At 45.4% G+C, this 20,264-nt stretch overlaps 1 protein-coding gene across 7 annotated transcripts in view; it reads right to left on the reverse strand.

Moving 5' to 3' along the window:
* LOC124615282 (protein hu-li tai shao) overlaps positions 1–20,264 on the reverse strand; it is a 444,989-nt gene that overhangs the window by 368,608 nt on the left and 56,117 nt on the right. For all 7 annotated transcript variants that reach the window (XM_047143165.1, XM_047143337.1, XM_047143425.1 and 4 more), the window contains exon 2: positions 13,002–13,050. The gene's annotated coding sequence lies outside the window, so the exon portion shown is untranslated. The remainder of the gene's footprint in view (positions 1–13,001; positions 13,051–20,264) is intronic.

Below are 20,264 nucleotides of genomic sequence, written 5' to 3' on the forward strand. Positions count from 1 at the left end.
ATTTCCCTGTTCTCAGAATTCCTGTGGCTGTGACAGGAGCCAGTTCTTTACTGTGTCCTTCAGTTCGTCGTCCCGAGTTAATGCGCTTCCCTTTGAATTTTTTTTTACGCGGAGAAAAGCATGGTAGTCTCAGAGAGACATGTCCACCCTGTAGGGCGGATGCTCAGGCTGCTCTCACTTTAACTTGGCCATTGCACTGTGTGTGACCTTGGAGACGTGTGGACGCGCGTTATCGTGGAGCAGAATCACTTCCTCCGTGAGCACCTCAGGCCGTTTGCTCTTGACGACTTGCAAAGTGTCTGACAGTACATGTCACAGTTAATGCTCGTGAATTAGATGGGCATCGGATCTCGGACGTCGAAATAGACGGTGAGCATCGCCTTGCCTGCTGAGGGCGCAGCGCTGAATTTACGAGGAGGTGACGACGCTATATTCGCGGCTATACACCACTCGCAACGCTATTCCAAAGCAGAGCTTTGAAAGGGGGTATTAAGGCGATACAGTTATGGTGTAAAGAAGACGAAGATTGAGAACCTGCGACCAGGGACACCACTGGCGAAGAATTGAGAGTTATTCAGCAAAAAAGGGAACTACAGCCACCACACTCCACACGTGGTCAATTTCGCGTGGTCCCATCAGAAGAGGAAATGCGATGCTAAAATTATTGTTATGACTGCTACCACACCAACTGCATCAAATAATAGGGCCTGACATCTAATCGAGGTTCCGGTATAGTAACGTGGAAACTAACATCCTGGTCGAACTTTAAAGACGCAATCAAATTCTGAAATGGTACGTCACGTCGACGGATTACATGAAGACAAATGTTATGTACCACACGATTTCAATTATAAAAAATAAGCATATTTAGAATTCTGGTAGTTTGGAGACCGGCATAGAATATGACCAATCTCTATGGTATTAAAACCGCATTTACGAGTTATTTCGTTAGGCTTCAGAAGGATCACATCTTTAGTTTCGGCCTCTCCATAAAGGCCGAGTCCTATTACCGACCTTTTTCATTGCTGCAATCATTTTCGCGGAATAGCTGAAGGTCAAAGACGCAAATATTTATGTTTTGTAGGGTATAAAACTGCCTCCTTTACAACGTTTTACAAAAATTGCAATCTGCTTGGACTCGCCTAGTTTAAAGGCAGAAGGGAAGAACGTAAGCGATTAGTAATTGGAATGCACACGTAAAGAGGCCAGGAATAGTAATTTACATATAAGAACAATAAGAGTTCATGAAGACGCTGTGGCTTTATCACAATACTACGATTCCATTGAAAATTGCCTATCACATAAGAATTTAGTGCGTTAGCACAGACTGAACTACTAGCTGGCTACACAAGGTTTCTCCACGACGTCTCGATACGTTAGTAGATATCGCGTATTTACTGAAGAAGTTAGTAAGGCTATGACGCCGATTTTATTTTTAGCGCAGAAGCAGGATGTGGTGAATAACAAAAACAGCCAGCGTTCGGGCTGAGCTTGCGTTTCAAACGTTCTGTGCGCGTAATATTGATTTCACATTAATACAGAAATCTATTTCTGCTTCCCTACTAGAGGAAGTCAGACATTTCCGCAGTTCCGCAGCACTGTCCACTCCAGTTTCGTAATTACAAAGTGCAACCCATCTGCTGACTGGTTTGCAAAGTGATGGAACGAAGATGTTTCGTCTTTATATTCACGTGCCGCCCATTCTGAAACATTTTTGGTTTTCCTTCGGGAATAAGCAGCGAAACTACAGAAAGCGTTGAGTGTTTTCATAAAGCAATCGTGCGTGTCTGATTCACTGTAACGACGCTTACATTACCTTACTTTACTTGATTCATTTGGGCACAAAGACCCTAGCGATTCGGTACGTCTTCTTTCATCCCAATACTTCTCTCGCTTCTGGTACTCCCTGTATCTGTGATCTCAATTTTGTTTCTGGTGCCAGCCGGCCTGTGATGTTCACTGTTTTACTGTCGCTGGACTTATCCTGCGTTGCCGTATGTGAATTTTTCCGTATTATTCCAGTTGCTTTCCAATCCTCCCTGACTTCCTTAATACTGTTATTCCTTCTTAAGCACGTTACGTTCCATATCTTTTTGCTCAACATGTTGTCGCCCGTCCTCATGATGTGCCTTGCCAATAGCATACTTAAAATTCGTTCTGCACGATCATAAATTCCCATCCTTCCGCATCATGCTCAAAATTCATTCTGCGCAATCATAAAATTCCTATCGTTACTTCTGTACACTATGTCATCACTTTAAGCACGAGTACAGAATGGTACCCTCTAGAAAATCTGAAGTATTGTCCTATTCACTAAATATGGATAGCGCGACAATATCGAGAGAGTTGTGTAACACACACAATATGATTGGTGGGCAAGAAATTTTATAGCCATGTGAGTCAAATTCGCATTCTTATAGCAGCCTCGCAACGGCGCCACAACTCATCTCACAGCATCAAAAGCAATAGTCTGTAACTGTCGGCGCAGTTGCAGTTTTAGTAGAAAAAGGGAAACAATTGCCACCAATGAAGCGGTGCTATTGTTTCTCACTCAAAGGTGTACTGTAGAAGCGCGCCTAGGTGCGACTCCTCGCCTCATTAGCATGTCTCTGCTAACCACTCACTGCTTCTTACCAACACTCCATTCTCTCATTTCCGTGCAAACTATCGTCAGCGACTCTCACCTGAGTTGTATAACATATTTCTTCGTATTCAGCCAGACAATATTCCACTATCAACCGTTCAAACCAGTCTCCCGACTGATAAAAATCTGTACGTCTTATTTTCTATATTTTTCATTTTTTATTTATTTAAAACGTAGCTCCAAACTGTGTATTATTTACAACATTGCTAAGGAAACTATATGAATTCAAAAGGTCAGGTTATTCAAAATAAAAATAGTGCGGAAACAGCATTTCTTTGGCGTTTTTATTGTTGGTACGTGGTCTCAGTGCTTCCTGTTTCTTTACAGATGTGAACCTTTCTTTTAAAATGGCACCCAATCAATTTGCGGAAGGGGTACGGAAACAAACTATTGTCTTTTAGTGCCTTCAGAAGCACAGTTTAGTACATAGCACTGATCTTTTCGAGAGATGATGAGTGAAGAACTACGGACATGGTGGGTAACGTACGTCTGACAAACAAAGAGTACGATTGGCACAATGAAAATAAATAAAATGAATGTGTATCCTCTAAGTATAGGGCTTTTAATTTATATTCCAAATTGTTTACTGCAAAAAAGCAACATGTCCGGTTGGAGGAAAAAACGTTATCGATAGCATAAAGTTGTTTAAAAACTACAGAATGTACAACCAGATATTTTTTTTTTTAAATACAGAATAATTTTGCTTTAAACTTTCTGTATAATGCAGTTTTTTTCTCTCTCTCCTGTAAAGTTCGTAAAGAGGGACTTGTTCTCTTTCTGTAGTTAATAGTTCAATTGATTATCTGCATCAACCATCTGAACAATTTTACCGGTGTTCTCACGTACTACTGTACTTTTTCACATTTATACTGAACGTTCATTACATATAGACACATACGAAGATACGAACGGTAGTCAAAATTTTAATTATCACCTCGAAAAAATAAAGTTACGTAGTTATTTTTGTTTGTCTGCAAGTAGAGGTATGCTCTCACGGGACACATTGAAATCTGGGAGCAACAGCACCGCAGCACACCGCCAGAGGAACCAAAACAAAGTAGAGCGGCCTATGTCCACTTCCATTAGTTTTATTTTGGGCGATGTGCTGCGGTATTGTGGCGTGCAAATTCCAGTGTATACCGGGATTGCATACCTCAAACTTCAAAGTAATTAGAACTTTATGACTACCCCACGTACGTATTTCGCAAAACTCAGCAGAAAAGTATCTTAATAGACACCCCTCGCCTCTTCGACCCTATCCTCACCGCTACCACCATTAGCAAAGTGAATGACTCAGTCATGAAAATTGCCAGCGAAAACCATCCTGTAATGTATACCGTATTAGATGTGCGTTGCTTGACACAGTGGCGTTGATTAAATGTGTAATCGTAACGCTGCGGGGCGACTTGAAACGGACCGAGCACTCAAGGTCGGTTGTAGAGAAGGAGAAATGTTCGACTTTGGGTTACTGGGAGAATTTTAGGGAAGTGTAGTTCACAAGGAGGTCGTGTACACATCACTAGTGCGACCAATCCTTAAGTACTGCTCAAGTGCGTGGGAACTCCATGTCGGTTTAAAGGATGAAACTGAAGCAATTCAGAGGGTGTGCTGCTACATTTGTTACCCGTAGATTCAATGAACACGCGAGTATTACGGAGATGTTTCGTAAATGGGAATCCCTGGCAGGAAGGCGACGCTCTTCTCGCGTAACACTATTGGCAATTGTTGTCTCTCAGGTTTTCTCGGCGCAATTGATTAATGGTGTGCTTCTGGGTGTTTTGTCAAGTTGTTGTTTCCTTTTTGTGCGCATATAATGGAAACAATAACTCGACAGAATACACAAAGCACTCCATTAAGTATAGAGAAAGATTACAGAACCGGCATTTGCGACAGACTGCAGAAAGATCCTAGTGCCGACACCATACAGGGGTTGGGCAAAAATATGGGAATACCGCGAGAAATACAGCTTCAACGTAAATGTAGATCTTAGCCAAGTCCAAGGATTGCGCTCTCGTATTTGACCACGAATGGGACCGGCGTCTTCAGTGCATTGCAAATGTCAGTAGTTGTCAGAACAGTGTTGTGTCTAGTTGAGAGAGCATTTTGTCGGAGCTAGATGAAAACCGGCGCGGGAAATTTTTTGGTGTTCGTATGGTAGGTGCTTCCGTGACCAAGGGACCCGAAGCATTTGGTTTTTCAAGAGGCGCTGTATCGAAAATTTATACCTATATAGGGCGAGCGGATATCACCATGCGCTAAGTCACAACGAGGACGAATGTGTCTGTTGAGTGATTGTAACAGACGGTTATTGGAGAGGATTGTGACGAAAACTGAGAGGACGACAGCTATAGAAGTCCCTGTAGAATGTCACACTCGGGAACTCTTGTCAGCACCAAACTCCATAAGCAGGAAATTATAGGGCGAAATGGAATTCTAAAACCACTCGTCAGTGATACTAAGGCCCGTAATAGGAAAACGTGAAACCGAAGCCACAAAATCCTCGACTATGAAGCAATGAGGAAAGATCATTTGGTCGGACGTGTCTTGTATCCAGCTTCTGGCCGAGTTTACGTGTCAGGCGTGAAATACAGCGGGGGTCCGGTGGTGATATAGAGCGCCATACCGCAGTATTCTAAGGGCCTCATGGCTATTCCGGGAGGTCGCATTACTGCCAAAAATTGTGAGACCACTTCGGCTGACCAGGTCCATCCCATGGCACAATGTTTATTCCCCATTGGTGACGCTCTGTTCCAAGACGACAGGGCAACTGTTCGCAAGGCTCATGTCGTCAAAAAAAAAAAAAAAAAAAAAAAAAAAAAAAAAATGGTTCAAATGGCTCTGAGCAGTATGGGAGTTAAGATCTGAGGTCATCAATCCCCTAGAACTAAGACCTACTTAAACCTAACTAACCTAAGGACATCACACACATCCATGCCCGAGGCAGGATTCGAACCTGCGACCATAGCAGCAGGGCGGTTCCGGACTGAAGCGCCTAGAACCGCTCGGTCACAAGGGCCAGCCGCTCTCGTCGTCCCGAAGTGGTTTTGTGAGTAGAGCACAGTTACCAGGCCTCAATATTATTGAGTCTTTGTGGTATACTCTGGAGATAAGGGTTCGTGATCGCTCTCCAGCTGAATCATCTTTATCTGAACTTGTGACTATTTTTCGAGAAGAATGGTATAATAGTCCCTTGAAAGCAGTACAGGACATTTATTTAGCCGTTCTGAAACGAGTGGAAGCTGTTTTGAAGACCAACAGTTTTCCTACACCGTATTAGGCATGGCAATGTGTTTTGCTTGTGGTGTTTCCACATTTTTTGCCCACTCAATGTGTATCTGGCGTAAGAACAAAGACGACGAAACAAATCAGGATTCGTACGGAAGCATACAGTCATTTTTCCCTCGACCCATTTGCGAGTGGAAGAGGAGAGGCAATAACTGTGGCACGAGGTTCTAACAACCCTACCACAACAAAGGTCAAAAATTAATTATGATTGTAGTGTTGCTCACGCTGCTAAATATTGCATTTTCGGGCAACAACAAAGTTATATTGTGTGGCAGGTGTCATTAGAGCACAGTTAATAAAGTCATTTCGTGAAATAATGGATAAACTAGACACTCATCTTTTCGTGTTTCCCACGCTGGTCTCGTTGTGAATTCATGGCTCAATCGTCGAAAATCTAGGTGGTGATGATTCCAAGCTCGGATGCAAAGAGGCCTAGGTGTTATTCTGCGATATTCAAAAGTTTTATAGATGTGTTTCATAAACCATTCTTGAAGATTAAACTTTTGCAAGTTAAGGCAATGGTGATGTAAAAAAGTAATCAGTACTCCGAATTTAAGTTACACTTCTTTTTCATAACCTTTGTTGAAATATCACTTCACAATATAAAACATATTTGAAAATATCTTCCCCACTGTTAAAGTTCACATTTCATAAACTGATTACAATTTGCGTCTTTTCAACATGACGACCAAGACTTGACTCTCCAATAACCGCTTACGCGCCCAAAAATCAGAGTGACAAGTACGCCAAAGATCATAGTGAGAAAAGAAATACACATAAGAATAATATCATTGCAATATAAACATATCGATGTATCAAATTACCTCTACATTAATGAAATCAAATCTGAATGTTGTCACAGAAATATGTTAACTATTTTACAGAAACACAGTAGAATATTGCTAGTATCGAGAGGTTGAGGGTAGGTGCCGTAATGGTTACGTAATTCAAGTACCATTGCAAGGTACCCTCTGCCATGCATATGGTAGCTTGCAGAATACATATGTATGTCAATTGACGAAAAAAAAAAAACTGCAATACCAAGGAGGAGTTGTGGCAGAAACGTAGGTTGCTAGACGTTCCTACATATGAAACACGGTACCTATCCAAAATTCACACCGGTTGCATAAGAGTGGCGCTAGTACAACCACTATGAGTATGCAAGTCAGTTTTGCTTCAAATACACCTTGTAATGGTCGTGAGCAATAGTTACCTTTGATATTGGACGTGGTGAGTTGGTTCAAATGGCTCTGAGCACTATGGGACTTAACATCTGAGGTCATCAGTCCCCTAGAGCTTAGAACTACTTAAACCTCCTAAGGACATCACACACATCCATGCCCGAGGCAGGATTCGAAACTGCGACCGTAGCAGTCGCGCGGTTCCGGACTGAAGCGCCTAGAACCGCTCGGCCACTACGGCCGGCGTGCTGAGTTGATGTTAGTCAAGAATGCTTTTAAGGCGACAAAGATGCCATTAACTACACCTCACTGAGCTTGAACGAGGTCGTGTAATAGGGTCACGAGTTGCAGGATGTTCAGTTCACGATACTGCAGTAAGACTTGGCAGGATGTAACCATTGCACACGATTTCTGACAGTGGTGGTTACGAGAATGTACGTTCGCAAGACGACCGGCCCCCGGACGGCCACGTGGCACTACAGAGAGGGAAGACCATCGGGCTCGGCGTACGGCTCCGGCGCATCGTACTGCATCTGCAGCGGCAATGTGAGCATCAGTTGGCACCACAGTGACAACGCGCTGCTACAAATCTGTTACTTCAAGGACAGCTCCCCTCCAGACGCCCTGTAGCGTGCATTCCTCTGACCCCCAAACCACTTTAATGGTGTCACGCGAGAGCTCCTTCGAGTGAGGTTTTGGAGGTCTGGTGTGTTTTCCAATGAAAGTCGGTTCTGCCTCGGTGCCAGTGACGGCCGTGTGTTGGTTGGAAGGAGGCCAGTCGTGGGCCTGCAGCCAATCTGTCTGCGTGCTAGACACACAGGACCTGCGTCTAGAGTTATGGTCTGGGGCGAGATTTCGAACGACAGCAGTAGCACTGTCGTGGTTATCCCAAGCACCCTGACTGAAAATTTGCACGCCAGTCTGGAGATTCGACCTGCTGTGCTGCCATTCATGAACAACAGTCCAGGAGCTGTTTTCCAACACGATAACTCTCGCCCACATATCGCTTTTATAACCCAACATGCTCTACAGTGTGTCGATATGTTGCCATGGCCTGCTCTATCTTCAATCGATCTTATGTGAGATCATAAGACGCCAACTCCAGCGTCATTCACAAACATTAAACGTCCCTGTACTGGCCAACTAGTGCAGCAGGTACGGAACTCCATCGCACAAACTCACATCCGGGATCTGTACAACACAATTCCTGTATGTTCGCATTCAACATTTGGCGGTTACACTGCTTATTAATGTACTAGCACTGCATATTTGCAGTGACTTATGTCGCCGTTATACACTACTGGCCATTAAAATTGGTACACCGCCAAGATGAGGTGCTACAGACGCGAAATTTAACCGACAGGAAGAAAGATGCTGTGATATGCAAATGGTTAGCTTTTCAGAGCATTCACACAAGGTTGGCGCCGGTGGCGACACCTACAACGTGCTGACATGAGGAAAGTTTCCAACCGATTTCTCATACACAAACAGCAGTTCACCGGTGTTGCCTTGTGAAACGATGTTGTGATGCCCAATGTACAGAGGAGAAATGCGTACCATTACGTTTCCGACTCTTTGATAAAGGTCGGATTGTAGCCTATCGCGATTGCGGTTCATCGCATCGCGACATTGCTGCTCGCGTTGGTCGAGATCCAATGACTGTTAGCAGAATATGGAATCGGTGGGTTCAGGAGGGTAATACGGAACGTCGTGCTTGATCCCAACGGCATAGTATCACTAGCAGTCGAGAAGACAGGCATCTTATCCGCATGGCTGTAAAATATGGTGCAGCCACGTCTCGATCCCTGAATCAACAAATGGGGACGTTTGCAAGACAACAACCATCTGCACGAACAGTTCGGCGACGTTTGCAGCAGCATAGACTATCAGCTCGGAGACCATGGCTGCAGTTACCCTTGACGCTGCATCACAGACAGAAGCGCCTGCGATGGTGTACTCAACAGCGAACCTGGGTGCACGAATTGCAAAACGTCATTTTTTCGGATGAATCCAGGTTCTGTTTACAGCTTGATGATGGTCGCATGCGTGTTTCGCGACATCGCCGTGAACGCACATTGGAAGCGTTGTATTCGTCATCGCCATACTGGCGTATCACCCGGTGTGATGGTATGGGGTGCCATTGGTTACACGTCTCGGTCACCTCTTGTTCGCATTGACGGTACTTTCAACAGTGGACGTTACATTTCAGATGTGTTACAACCCATGGCTCTACCCTTCATTCGATCCCTGAAACCCTACATTTCAGCAGGATAATGCACGACCGCATGTTGCATGTTCTGTATGGGCCTTTCTGGATACAGAAAATGTTCGACTGCTACCCTGGCCAGCACATTCTCCAGATCTCTCACCAATTGACAATGTCCGGTCAATGGTGGCCGAGCAACTGGCTCGTCACAATACGCCAGTCACTACTCTTTATGAACTGTGGTATCGTGTTGAAGCTGCATGGGCAGCTGTACCTGTACACGCCACCCAAGCTCTGTTTGACACAATGCCCAGGCGTATCAAGGCCGCTATTACGACCAGAGGTGGTTGTTCTGGGTACTGACTTCTCAGGATCTATGCACCCAAACTGCGTGAAAATGTAATCACATGTCAGTTCTAGTATGATATATTTGTCCAATGAATACCTGTTTAACATCTGCATTTTAATGGCTAGTACAGTACTAACCTGTGATTTTGCAATGTTAATCACATGTTATCTGCACAAGTGTATTTAAGAAATTTCATTACACTCTATTAATTAGTGTTTGGAGTTGCAATCTTCTGTTCTTTCAGTGTATGTGTAATTTGGTATGTACTCTGACAAAGCTCTACCTGAAGACGCTGATATTTAGCTCGCAACAGTTCAGATCTCGCAAGGAAATAAAACGGAAATTAATTTCCCATGTTGAATGAATCGATGTTCCACAATGTACCAGACCAGGTAATGAGTGCTCCCGGCAGGCCTATGGCAGAGCCCAGCCGCCCGCAGTGAATCACGGTGGGAGAACGCGGAGGGCGCACTTGTGTGGCGGCTGCAGCGTCAGCGGGAGCCGGGCTGAGTCAGAACTGCGTCGTCCAGGCTCTGCTGACGGCGTCCGCCTCGCAGCACGAGAACCCTCACCCCAACCCACCACTCACTGCAACACCGACACCAGGTCAAGCGGCGCTTTCCGTATCGCCTCCTCCACCGTACGACGTGGGCTGTGCGTCCTAGCGCACACGAAATATAACGACGATCGACAACAAGGTCATTAGTGCGAAAGTTCAAGTTCAAAAAGGAAAGCAGGGATCACTCCACCAAACATCACATGCCAGTTACGGATCCACGAGAAACTAAATCTGGAGGGGCAGACGAGATGCTGAATACATAAAAAAAAGGGTTCTAATGGCTCTGAGCACTATGGGACTTAACATATGAGGTCTTCAGTCCCCTAGAATTTAGAACTACTTAAACCTGACTAACCTAAGGACATCACACACATCCATGCCCGAGGCAGGATTCGAACCTGCGACCGTAGCAGTCGCGCGGTTCCGGACTGAAGCGCCTAGAACCGCTCGGTCACAGCGGCCGGCTTCTGAATACAGCTTGTCACGATTTGACGTCCAGTCGTAATTATAGGAATATCATGACTCGTCATCACAATGCTGGAAGTGTGATACTGAAGCAATTTTAGGTATTTATAGATATCTTTTCTATTTCATTTTGTCTTTTTTTTTTTTTTAAACTGTTAATGACGAGTGCGAGGGAGATGATAGGCGAACGGCATGGCGTATATCGCTGAAACAACCAGTTTTCGGTTATATCAGTTCTTCCACTCCAGTTTAACCTGTCTTAACGCCGCTCAAAATAACAGGTTTCGAAAATAATCGATTTTCGGTTTTTTATTCCTATTATTTTCTGTAATAAACGTAGAAATCTAACAGAGTGATAAATTTTGACTCCCTCAGTTTCAAAAAACGAAAATTAAAATACAAAATTAAATAAGCAAATAAAGAAAACTTAGTGAGTCCACCGATCGCTGCTTTTGTTGCAAAATGGTAACTGGTTGAATACTACAAAAAAATTCACCATAGCTATTTTTTCTGCTCAAAAATCATATTGTAATTAGAGAATTACGAATATACAGTTCGAAAGGGTGAAAACTGTGAACAGCCCAAATAATGGATTTTGTGTTTCGAACTCTACGCATTCTGCAGCTTTTGACTCGATCCACGTCAAAATGCTGCTGCAATTCCTTGTATCAGTTCCTGTAAACATGTCAAAACGTCTATTTCCACGCATTAATCCGCCTGTTGTGTCATCGTATGACGATCAACAACAAAGTAAGATCATTCTCCTTTGAAATCGCGCTTTTAATCTCTGTCTAGTCGTTCTCTCTATCACATGACTTAGCGAGTGCCAAGATGTATAATCGTATACTGTGTATCACCATTCAATATGCTGAATTCAATCCAAATCCAACTCTCTCTCTCTCTCTCTCTCTCTCTCTCTCTCTCTCTCTCTCTCTCTCTCTCTCTCCGAATGAGCACTTTTGAAACTATAGTGATTTGGATGTAAATTTGATTTCCTTCTTGCAAATCGACATACGTGGGGTACGTAACTGCATCGGTTTTACGCTCTTCCTTCGTTTCATTTCCATAACCGACCATAACACAAATATAGAGTACTACTCTGCAACTCTATCCAAAAGAAAACAGACTGCGCCTACACCAGTTTATCAACATACCCCACACTCGTCCAGGTGAGAGGCGTTACAACGTTCGCCTTCGAACTAGTAACTAGGCATATATCACAAGACAGTCACACCTTCTCTATCCATGTGGTTGTAACGCAGACATCTCTGAATTGCCGGAGCTGTGATAAAAATAATTAATTTGTGAGGGATGCGCGGTAAAGGGAGAATTCTCGTATTGCAGGAGCGCTTATTGGTTTCTTACATGCATCGTTGAAGAGACAGTGCATTAGAAACAACTCGTCGAGTGCAACTTGTGTTTCATGGTTGGGATAAAACTAAACCATTTGTTCTACCGAACACTAACGCGCTCACTGGACGACCCGCCAGTACAGTCGTGCCAGTGAGTTGCTCGAGAGGGTTGTGCACAACGACAAAGCACGGAACACACAACGACAAAGCACGAAACGCAACACTGACAGGGAAGAGTAAGCACTCACCTACGTGTCACACGTCAGTCTCCCATCGGCATCCATCGCGTCAACTCCGCTGGGAAATACTGGAAGGTCACGTGAAATCTGCCTTAATGTTTGACGTATTCACCCAGTGGGATTACTCAAGACCTGCATGATACTGTCGAACCACTGCATCCCTACAAAACCTATTGAAGGCGCTCGGAAATCTGTTGATTTATCAGCGACAAATCATTTCGCCGACATCACGCGATAAAACAGACTGTGTCTCTGTCCTTTAACGTAGCCAATCATTCATTATTGATGGAGAGAAGTTCTCTACGCATTGCCAGTTTCCTCAGTGTAGCGCTGAAAATAAGGTTGTGATACGTACAATAGATTCTACTGTCCTGATTTTTTTCTTGTGTGTGTATGAGTCCTGTTAAATAAGTTATATTGCGAATATTCATGATCTACGTCACATCTTACGTGACCATTGACCATACTTTGGTTATCGACCTTGTGTCACACGTACTGTCCTATTTTGTTTTCCAGAAGCAAATCAAAGCTATTACTCAGATCTCAGCGACAGAAACAAATACCGCAATACTTCAACATCAGCTAAGTAGAGAATTAAAAAAAGCCTTCTCTCTCCCCCCCCCCCCTGCTTCCAGAGAGAGAGAGAGAGAGAGAGAGAGAGAGAGAGAGAGAGAGAGAGAGAGAGAGAGAGAGAGACGTGACAAATTACTCAAGTACTCACCGTATGTCAACAGCGTCCTCCCTATGGTGGTATGAGGTTCTATCGGGCGCTGAAACGAGAAAAGAGGATTACATACAGTTTTGTTAAAAAGTATAATTTTCATTATACAGTTCTTCAATTGCTCTCTAAGATACACGCGTTAGCGGGCTTTATGTAAATTTGAAAGTTATATTTTTTTTACGCTCTAGTGTGAAAGTTATGGTGGCCGAGTGCATCAGCAAAAAAACATTTCATTAATTGTGCTATTGATAGCTACTTTTCAAGTGAACAACAACAAGAAACAAAAGAAACTACTTGAATAAAACATGGGCAGAGTGTTATGTTCGAAGTGTGATCCCGCTCTGCAACAATCGTGTTATCATTTAGCGCTGCTATCTTCGCAAGCGGAAAGCACTGCTGCATGCATCAACAGTGGCTGTGCGACCTGGTACTCGCGATAAAATTTGATAAGCCGCTTACTCAGTGACAAACTATGCTAATAGTGTCACACAACACATTTCGCAGTTTGACTGCGACTATTCGGAATGTGTGAGGTTTCTTCTTCCAGCCCCATGAAGCCACTGGGTTCTCACTTTTTCCCTCCAAATGACACTACACTAATCTCACTTTTTCCCTCTTGTTGTAACTTAGTTCTGCATGTTATTGATGCGTCATAGGATGTACTGATCCGCTGTACTACGGCTCGCTTGAAACAGGTCCTAAATGCAGAAATACTGGCAGTGCTACGAAAACTGTTACGGAAGAAACGACAATGTAAGGTACATGTTCACTCAATAATTTACCAAAAAAAATTGTACTGATAGTGAATGACGCCGTGGCATCAGTGGGGACAGTAAGCTTGTTATGTCACTTATGCCACTTTTATCACGCCCGGGATAGTACGACTGAAAAATCTGGGAGCCAACCATACAGCTAATAATATAGCAGTTCACAGGGCGGAAAGTGTAGAGGAGAAGGGAGGACATTTTTGTCGCTGGCTACAGCATGAATTTTAATATTGATATTCGCAGAAGTTCAGTATAATTTTTACATTTCAGGCGTTGCTGCACGTCTATATCAGGTAAGTATGATGTGATCAGCGTATCATCTACGTCGTTTACAACAAAATTGCTCCACTGGCTAAAATGTCGTTGGAAGCTGGTATATATAAAAAGCGGATAAATGTGAACACACATTATTTTTCTCACATTCACCTCCACTAGTCTTTTAGTAACACACTATTGTCCTTTGTCACCATCTGATTTGAAATTTAACACATGAGTAATTAAAAGCAAGCTACTGTATTCAAGTTCGAATAGCGACGAAAATTAATGCAGTGTTATCTACCGAACACTCGTCTGATTTTTTTCCTTGGACCTCGAGCTGACAAGGGCGTTTCTTTTCTTTATATTGCACTACAGTTATGTGACAGAAGTCACAGCTTACCTCCTAATATCATATCTGACCTGCTTTTGCCTTCCGTAGGGTAGCAACTCGACGTGGCATGGACTCAAGTCGTTGAAAGTCCACGGCAAAAATACTGAGGCACGCTGCTTATACAGCCGTCCATAATTGCTAAAGTTTTGCCGGTGCAGGATTTGGTGCACAGACTGACGTCTCGATTATGTCCCATAAATATTTGGTGAAATTCATGTCGGGGGATCTGGGTGGTTCGAATTGACCGGAATGTTCTTCAGACCAATCGCGAACAACTGTGGCCCGGCGACATGGCGCTCCATCACCCACAAAAATTCCGTCGCTGTTCGGGAACATGAAGATCATAAGTGGCTGTAAATGGTCTTAAAGTAGATGAACATAACTATTTCCAGTCAACAATCGGTTCAATTGGTCCAGAAGATCCAGCCCATTCGTTGCAACACAGCTCACACCATTATAGAGCCACCGCCAGCCTGCACAGTGCCTTGTTGACAACCTGGGCCCATGGTTTCGTAAAGTCTGCGACACACACACACACACACACACACACACACACACACACACACACACACACACACACACCGCTACAGCTCTTACCCACTGACATCGGGACTCTTCTGACCACGCAACTGTTTCCAGTCGTCTAGGATCAAATTGATATGGACACGACCCCAGGAGAGGCGCTGCAGGCGATAACGTGCTGTTAACGACATTCGCGTCGGTCATTTGCTTCTGTAGCCCATAAAATACAAAATCAGCATAGTGGACGCATTACTGTGGCCAAGATAGATACGAAGCCCACGCCTACCACAGTAGTACAAATTTATATGCCAACTAGCTCCGCAGATGACGAAGAGATTGGTGAAATGTATGATGAGATAAAAGAAATTATTCAGATAGTGAAGGGAGACGAAACCTTAATTGTCGTATTAGGTGAATATGGAATGGGGCTAAGGAATGAAAGAGGAAGCCGCCTGGTAGAATTTTGCAGAGAGCATAAGTTAATCATAGCTAACACTTGGTTCAAGAATCATGAAAGAAGGTTGTATACATGGAAGAACCCTGGAGATACTGAAAGGACTGAGGTAGATTATATAATGGTAAGACAGAGACTTAGGAACCAGGTTTTAAATTGTAAGACATTTCCAGGGGCAGATGTGGACTCTGACCACAATCTATTGGTTATGAACTGTAGATTAAAACTGAAGAAACTGCAAAAAGGGGGAATTTAAGGAGATGGGATCTGTTTTGTTTTTTTGTTTTTTTTTTTGTTTTAGGGCGCAAAACTGCTATGGTCATTAGCGCCCGGTCCGTGACTTAGGAAACAGTAAAAAACCGAAAATGGAAACCAGCAGCAATGAGAACGAAACTCAAAAAATTGGAGAAACTAAAAGCAGAAGGAAGGCTTAAAAATCCACTACAGAAAGGGGTTGGTTGTCCCCAAAAAAAGCTTCAAATGACTGACGTCATTTCACTGGCACTAATAAACTCGAGAACGCGATCGGCCGAGCGCGTGTCATCTGCTAAAATTGACGATATATCAGGCGACAGCTGTAGACGGGCGCGTAACGGAGTAAAATAGGGACACTCAATTAAAAGATGTCTTACCGTCCACAGCTGAGAGCAGTGGGGACTGAGTGGGGGAGGATCGCCGCTTAAAAGATGTCGATGGCTAAAAAGACAGTGCCCTATCCGGAGTCGAGTTAAAATTACCTCCTCCCGACGACGCGTTCGGGAGGAAGAGGTCCAAGCACAAGGAAGAGCTTTCACGTCCCGCAATTTATGTGGAAGTGTCGACCAATGTGCGTGCCATAAAAGAACAACACGACGACATAAAACGCTCCGTAGATCGGCGAAGGGAATCGATTGAATAGCTGGCCGAAGAAGAGAGACTGCAGCCCTGGCCGCCATATCGGCCGCCTCATTTCCACAGATACCAACATGTCCTGGGGTCCAGAGGAACGCCACAGAGACGCCCCCCAAGTGGAGCAAGTGGAGGCAGTCCTGAATCCGGTGGACCAGAGGGTGGACAGGGTAGAGAGCTTGGAGACTGAGGAGAGAGCTGAGAGAGTCTGAGCAGATAACATACTGTATCCGCTGATGGCGGCGGATGTAGTGGACAGCCTGGAGAACAGCGTAAAGCTCCGCAGTATACACCGAACGCTGGTCGGGAAGCCGAAATTGGTTTGGGGTGACGCCAACAATATAGGCACTCCCTACACCAAACGATGTTTTTGAGCCATCAGTGTAAATAAATGTGGCTTCCGTCATTTGTGCACATAGAGCAGAAAATGCCCGACGATAAACAAGTGAAGGGGTACCATCCTTGGGAAACTGACAAAGGTCACGGAGCAGGCAGATCCGGGGACGGAGCCAAGGCGGTGCTGTATCCCAAGTTGTCAAGAAGGTTTTAGGAAAGCGGAAGGAAAGAGAATGGAGCAGTTGACGGAAGCGGACTCCCGGTGGTAGTAGGGAGGAGGGGCGGCCTGCATACCCTACATCAAAAGAGGCGTCGAAAAAAATGTCATGGGCTGGATTAGCAAGCATGGAAGACAGATGGCTAGCATAACGACTCAGAAGGACTGCTCGCCGATTGGACAGCGGAGGTTCAGCAGTCTCAGCATAAAGGCTTTCCACAGGGCTAGTGTAAAAAGCTCCAGACACTAAACGTAATCCACGGTGGTGGATAGAGTCGAGACGCCGAAGAATAGACGGCCGAGCAGAGGAGTAAACTATGCTTCCATAGTCCAATTTCGAGCGCACTAAGGCGCGATAGAGGCGGAGAAGGACCACTCGGTCCGCTCCCCAGGAGGTACCATCCAGGACACGGAGGGTGTTGAGGGATCGCAGACAGCGAGCCGAAAGATAGGAAACGTGGGAGGACCAGCACAGTTTTCTGTCAAACATAAGACCCAAGAATTTAGCGACGTCCGAAAACGGAAGGTTGACAGGTCCTAGATGTAAGGAGGGTGGAAGAAACTCCTTACGTCGCCAAAAATTAACACAAACGGTCTTACTGGGAGAAAAACGGAAGCCGGTTTCGATGCTCCAAGAGTGGAGGCGATCGAGACATCCTTGAAGACGTCATTCAAGGAGGCTGGTCGTCCACAAAGAGGGAGCCCGAGACATCAGGAAGGAGACAATCCATAATTGGATTTATGGCAATGGCAAACAGTACAACACTCAGCACGGAGCTCTGGGGTACCCCGTTTTCTTGGGAGAAAGTACGTGAGAGAGTAGTGTTCACCCGCACTCCAAATGTGCGCTCTGCCATAAATTCGCGAAGAAAAAGGGGCAGCCGACCTCGAAAGCCCCAAGAGAACAGTGTGCGGAGGATGCCTGTCCTCCAACAGGTATCGTATGCTCTCTCCAGATCAAAAAATATTGCTACTGTTTGGCGTTTCCGGAGAAAATTGTTCATGATATAAGTGGAGAGAGCAACAAGATGGTCAACTGGAGAACGATGCTTTCGGAATCCGCATTGGGCAGGTGTTAAAAGACTTCGGGACTCCAGCCACCAAGGTAAACGGCAATTCACCATACGCTCCAAAACCTTACATACACTACTCGTGAGAGAAATGGGGCGATAGCTAGAGGGGAGATGTTTGTCCTTTCCAGGTTTCGGAACAGGAACGACGATAGCTTCCCGCCATCGTCTGGGAAAAGTACTGTCAGTCCAAATTCGATTATAAAGGCGAAGGAGGTAACCCAGACTATGGGTTGGTAAATGCAGCAACATTTGGACGTGAATACCATCCGGTCCTGGGGCGGAGGAGCGAGAAGAAGAGAGTGCATGTTGGAGTTCCCGCATGGAGAAAACAGTATTGTAGCTTTCGCGATTTTGAGAGGAGAAAGCAAGAGGTCGCACTTCCGCTGCACGTTTCTTCGGGAGAAACGCTGGCGGGTAATTTGAAGAGCTCGAAATTTCAGCAAAGTGCCGACCCAATGAGTTAGAAATTGCGACGGGGTCCAGTAATGTATCACGCGCGACAGTGAGCCCAGAGACCTGGGAGAAACTACGGGCGCCTGATAACCGTCGAAGCCGACTCCAAACTTCCGAGGAGGGAGTGAAGGTGTTAAATGAGCTAATAAAGAATTTCCAGCTTGCCTTCTTGCTATCGCGGATGACGCGACGGCATCGCGCACGGAACTGCTTATAGCGGATACAGTTGGCCAAAGTAGGATGGTGGCGGAAAACGCGAAGAGCACGTCGCCGCTCACGTATTGCGTCACGGCACGCCTCGTTCCACCAAGGAACTGAGGGGCGCCGGGGCAATTCGGAGGTGCGTGGTATTGAACGTTCCGCAGCTGTAAGAATAACGTCGGTAATATGTGTGACATCGTCGACGCTGGGAAACTGACGGTCATCGAATGTCGCTAGAGACGAAAAAAGTGTCCAATCGGCTTGGGCAAACTTCCAGCGTTGCGGGCGCATATATGGCAGTTGAGGCTGCAGTCTAAGGACACATGGAAAGTGGTCACTCGAGTGTGTATCGTCGAGGGCGAACCATTCGAAGCGCCGAGCTAGCGGAACAGTACCGACCGAAAGGTCCAAGTGAGAGAAATTTGTCGTGGAGGCAGACGAAAATGTAGGGACCCCAGTGTTGAGGCAAACTAGATCCGCTTGGTGGAAGACGTCTAGTAATAGTGAGCCACGTGGACAAGTCTGTGGAGATCCCCAAAGCAGGTGGTGGGCATTGAAGTCCCCAACCAGCAAATAGGGGGGTGGAAGCTGACCAAGAAGATGAAGGAGATCAGCTCGTGCCATTGGTGTGGACGATGGAATGTATACAGTACAAAGAGAGAAGGTGTATCCAGAAAGGGAAAGACGGACAGCAACAGTTTGGAAGGAAGTGTTTAAGTGGATTGGGTGATAATGGAGAGTATCATGGAGAAGAATCATGAGTCCTCCATGGGCTGGAGTGCCTTCAACAGAAGGGAGATCAAATCGGACGCACTGAAAATGGGGGAGAACAAAGCGGTCATGGGGACGCAGCTTTGTTTCCTGAAGACAGAAGATGACCGGAGAGTAGGAACGTAAGAGGATCGACAATTAATCCCGATTGGCTCGAATGCCGCGGATATTCTAGTGGATAATGGACATAGGGTGAACAGAAAATGGAGGAATGTGATCAAGGTTGCTGTCAACTCATCGACTGCTCAGAGCTTGCGACCGACAGCATGGAATGGCATTCAGCCGAAGGCAGAAGTTCCTGATCCATAGGTTGTTCTCGAGCAGCTCCTGCCACCAGCGATCGGCCGGTTGATCGGCCGCCAGCAGTGCGCCTTGGCGACACAGAAGACGGCCGAGGGCGGTTTCCGCCAGGTGGTGCTGTAGATGGGACACGCCTTGGCGGAGAAGGAGATGAGCTGGGTTTCTTAGTAGCTTTCTTGGAAATATGATGTTTAGATGGAGGAGGAACCGATGGTTGTGAAGTTGGGGTACGTAAAAAATCTTCACGAGTATGCTCTTTTTTCGAAATCTTGGTGTCTGACTTTTGGGCTCGAGATTTAGCAGATCCCGATGAAGGGTGAGCCATGGAGTGGGCAGGCGAAAGTGGTGAGGTTGAACGGGCGATCTTTGCGCTGGCCGATCTGACGACCGTGGCACTAAAGGTGAGGTCGCAAATCTGCGTGGCCGCCTCCTTTGTTGGCCGAGGAGAAGCAAGGGCAGTGCTGCATTTTCCTGTCTGAGGCACGGTGGGCTCTCGACTGGCGAATAATTTTCGAGCAGCAAAGGTCGACACCTTTTCCTTCACTCTGATTTCCTGGATGAGCTTTTCGTCTTTAAAAACGGGGCAATCTCGAGAGGAAGCAACGTGGTCATCCATACAGTTGATGCAGCGA

This window comes from Schistocerca americana, chromosome 1, assembly GCF_021461395.2.
Source record: "Schistocerca americana isolate TAMUIC-IGC-003095 chromosome 1, iqSchAmer2.1, whole genome shotgun sequence".
In the NCBI taxonomy this organism is placed as follows: Eukaryota; Metazoa; Arthropoda; class Insecta; order Orthoptera; family Acrididae; genus Schistocerca; species Schistocerca americana.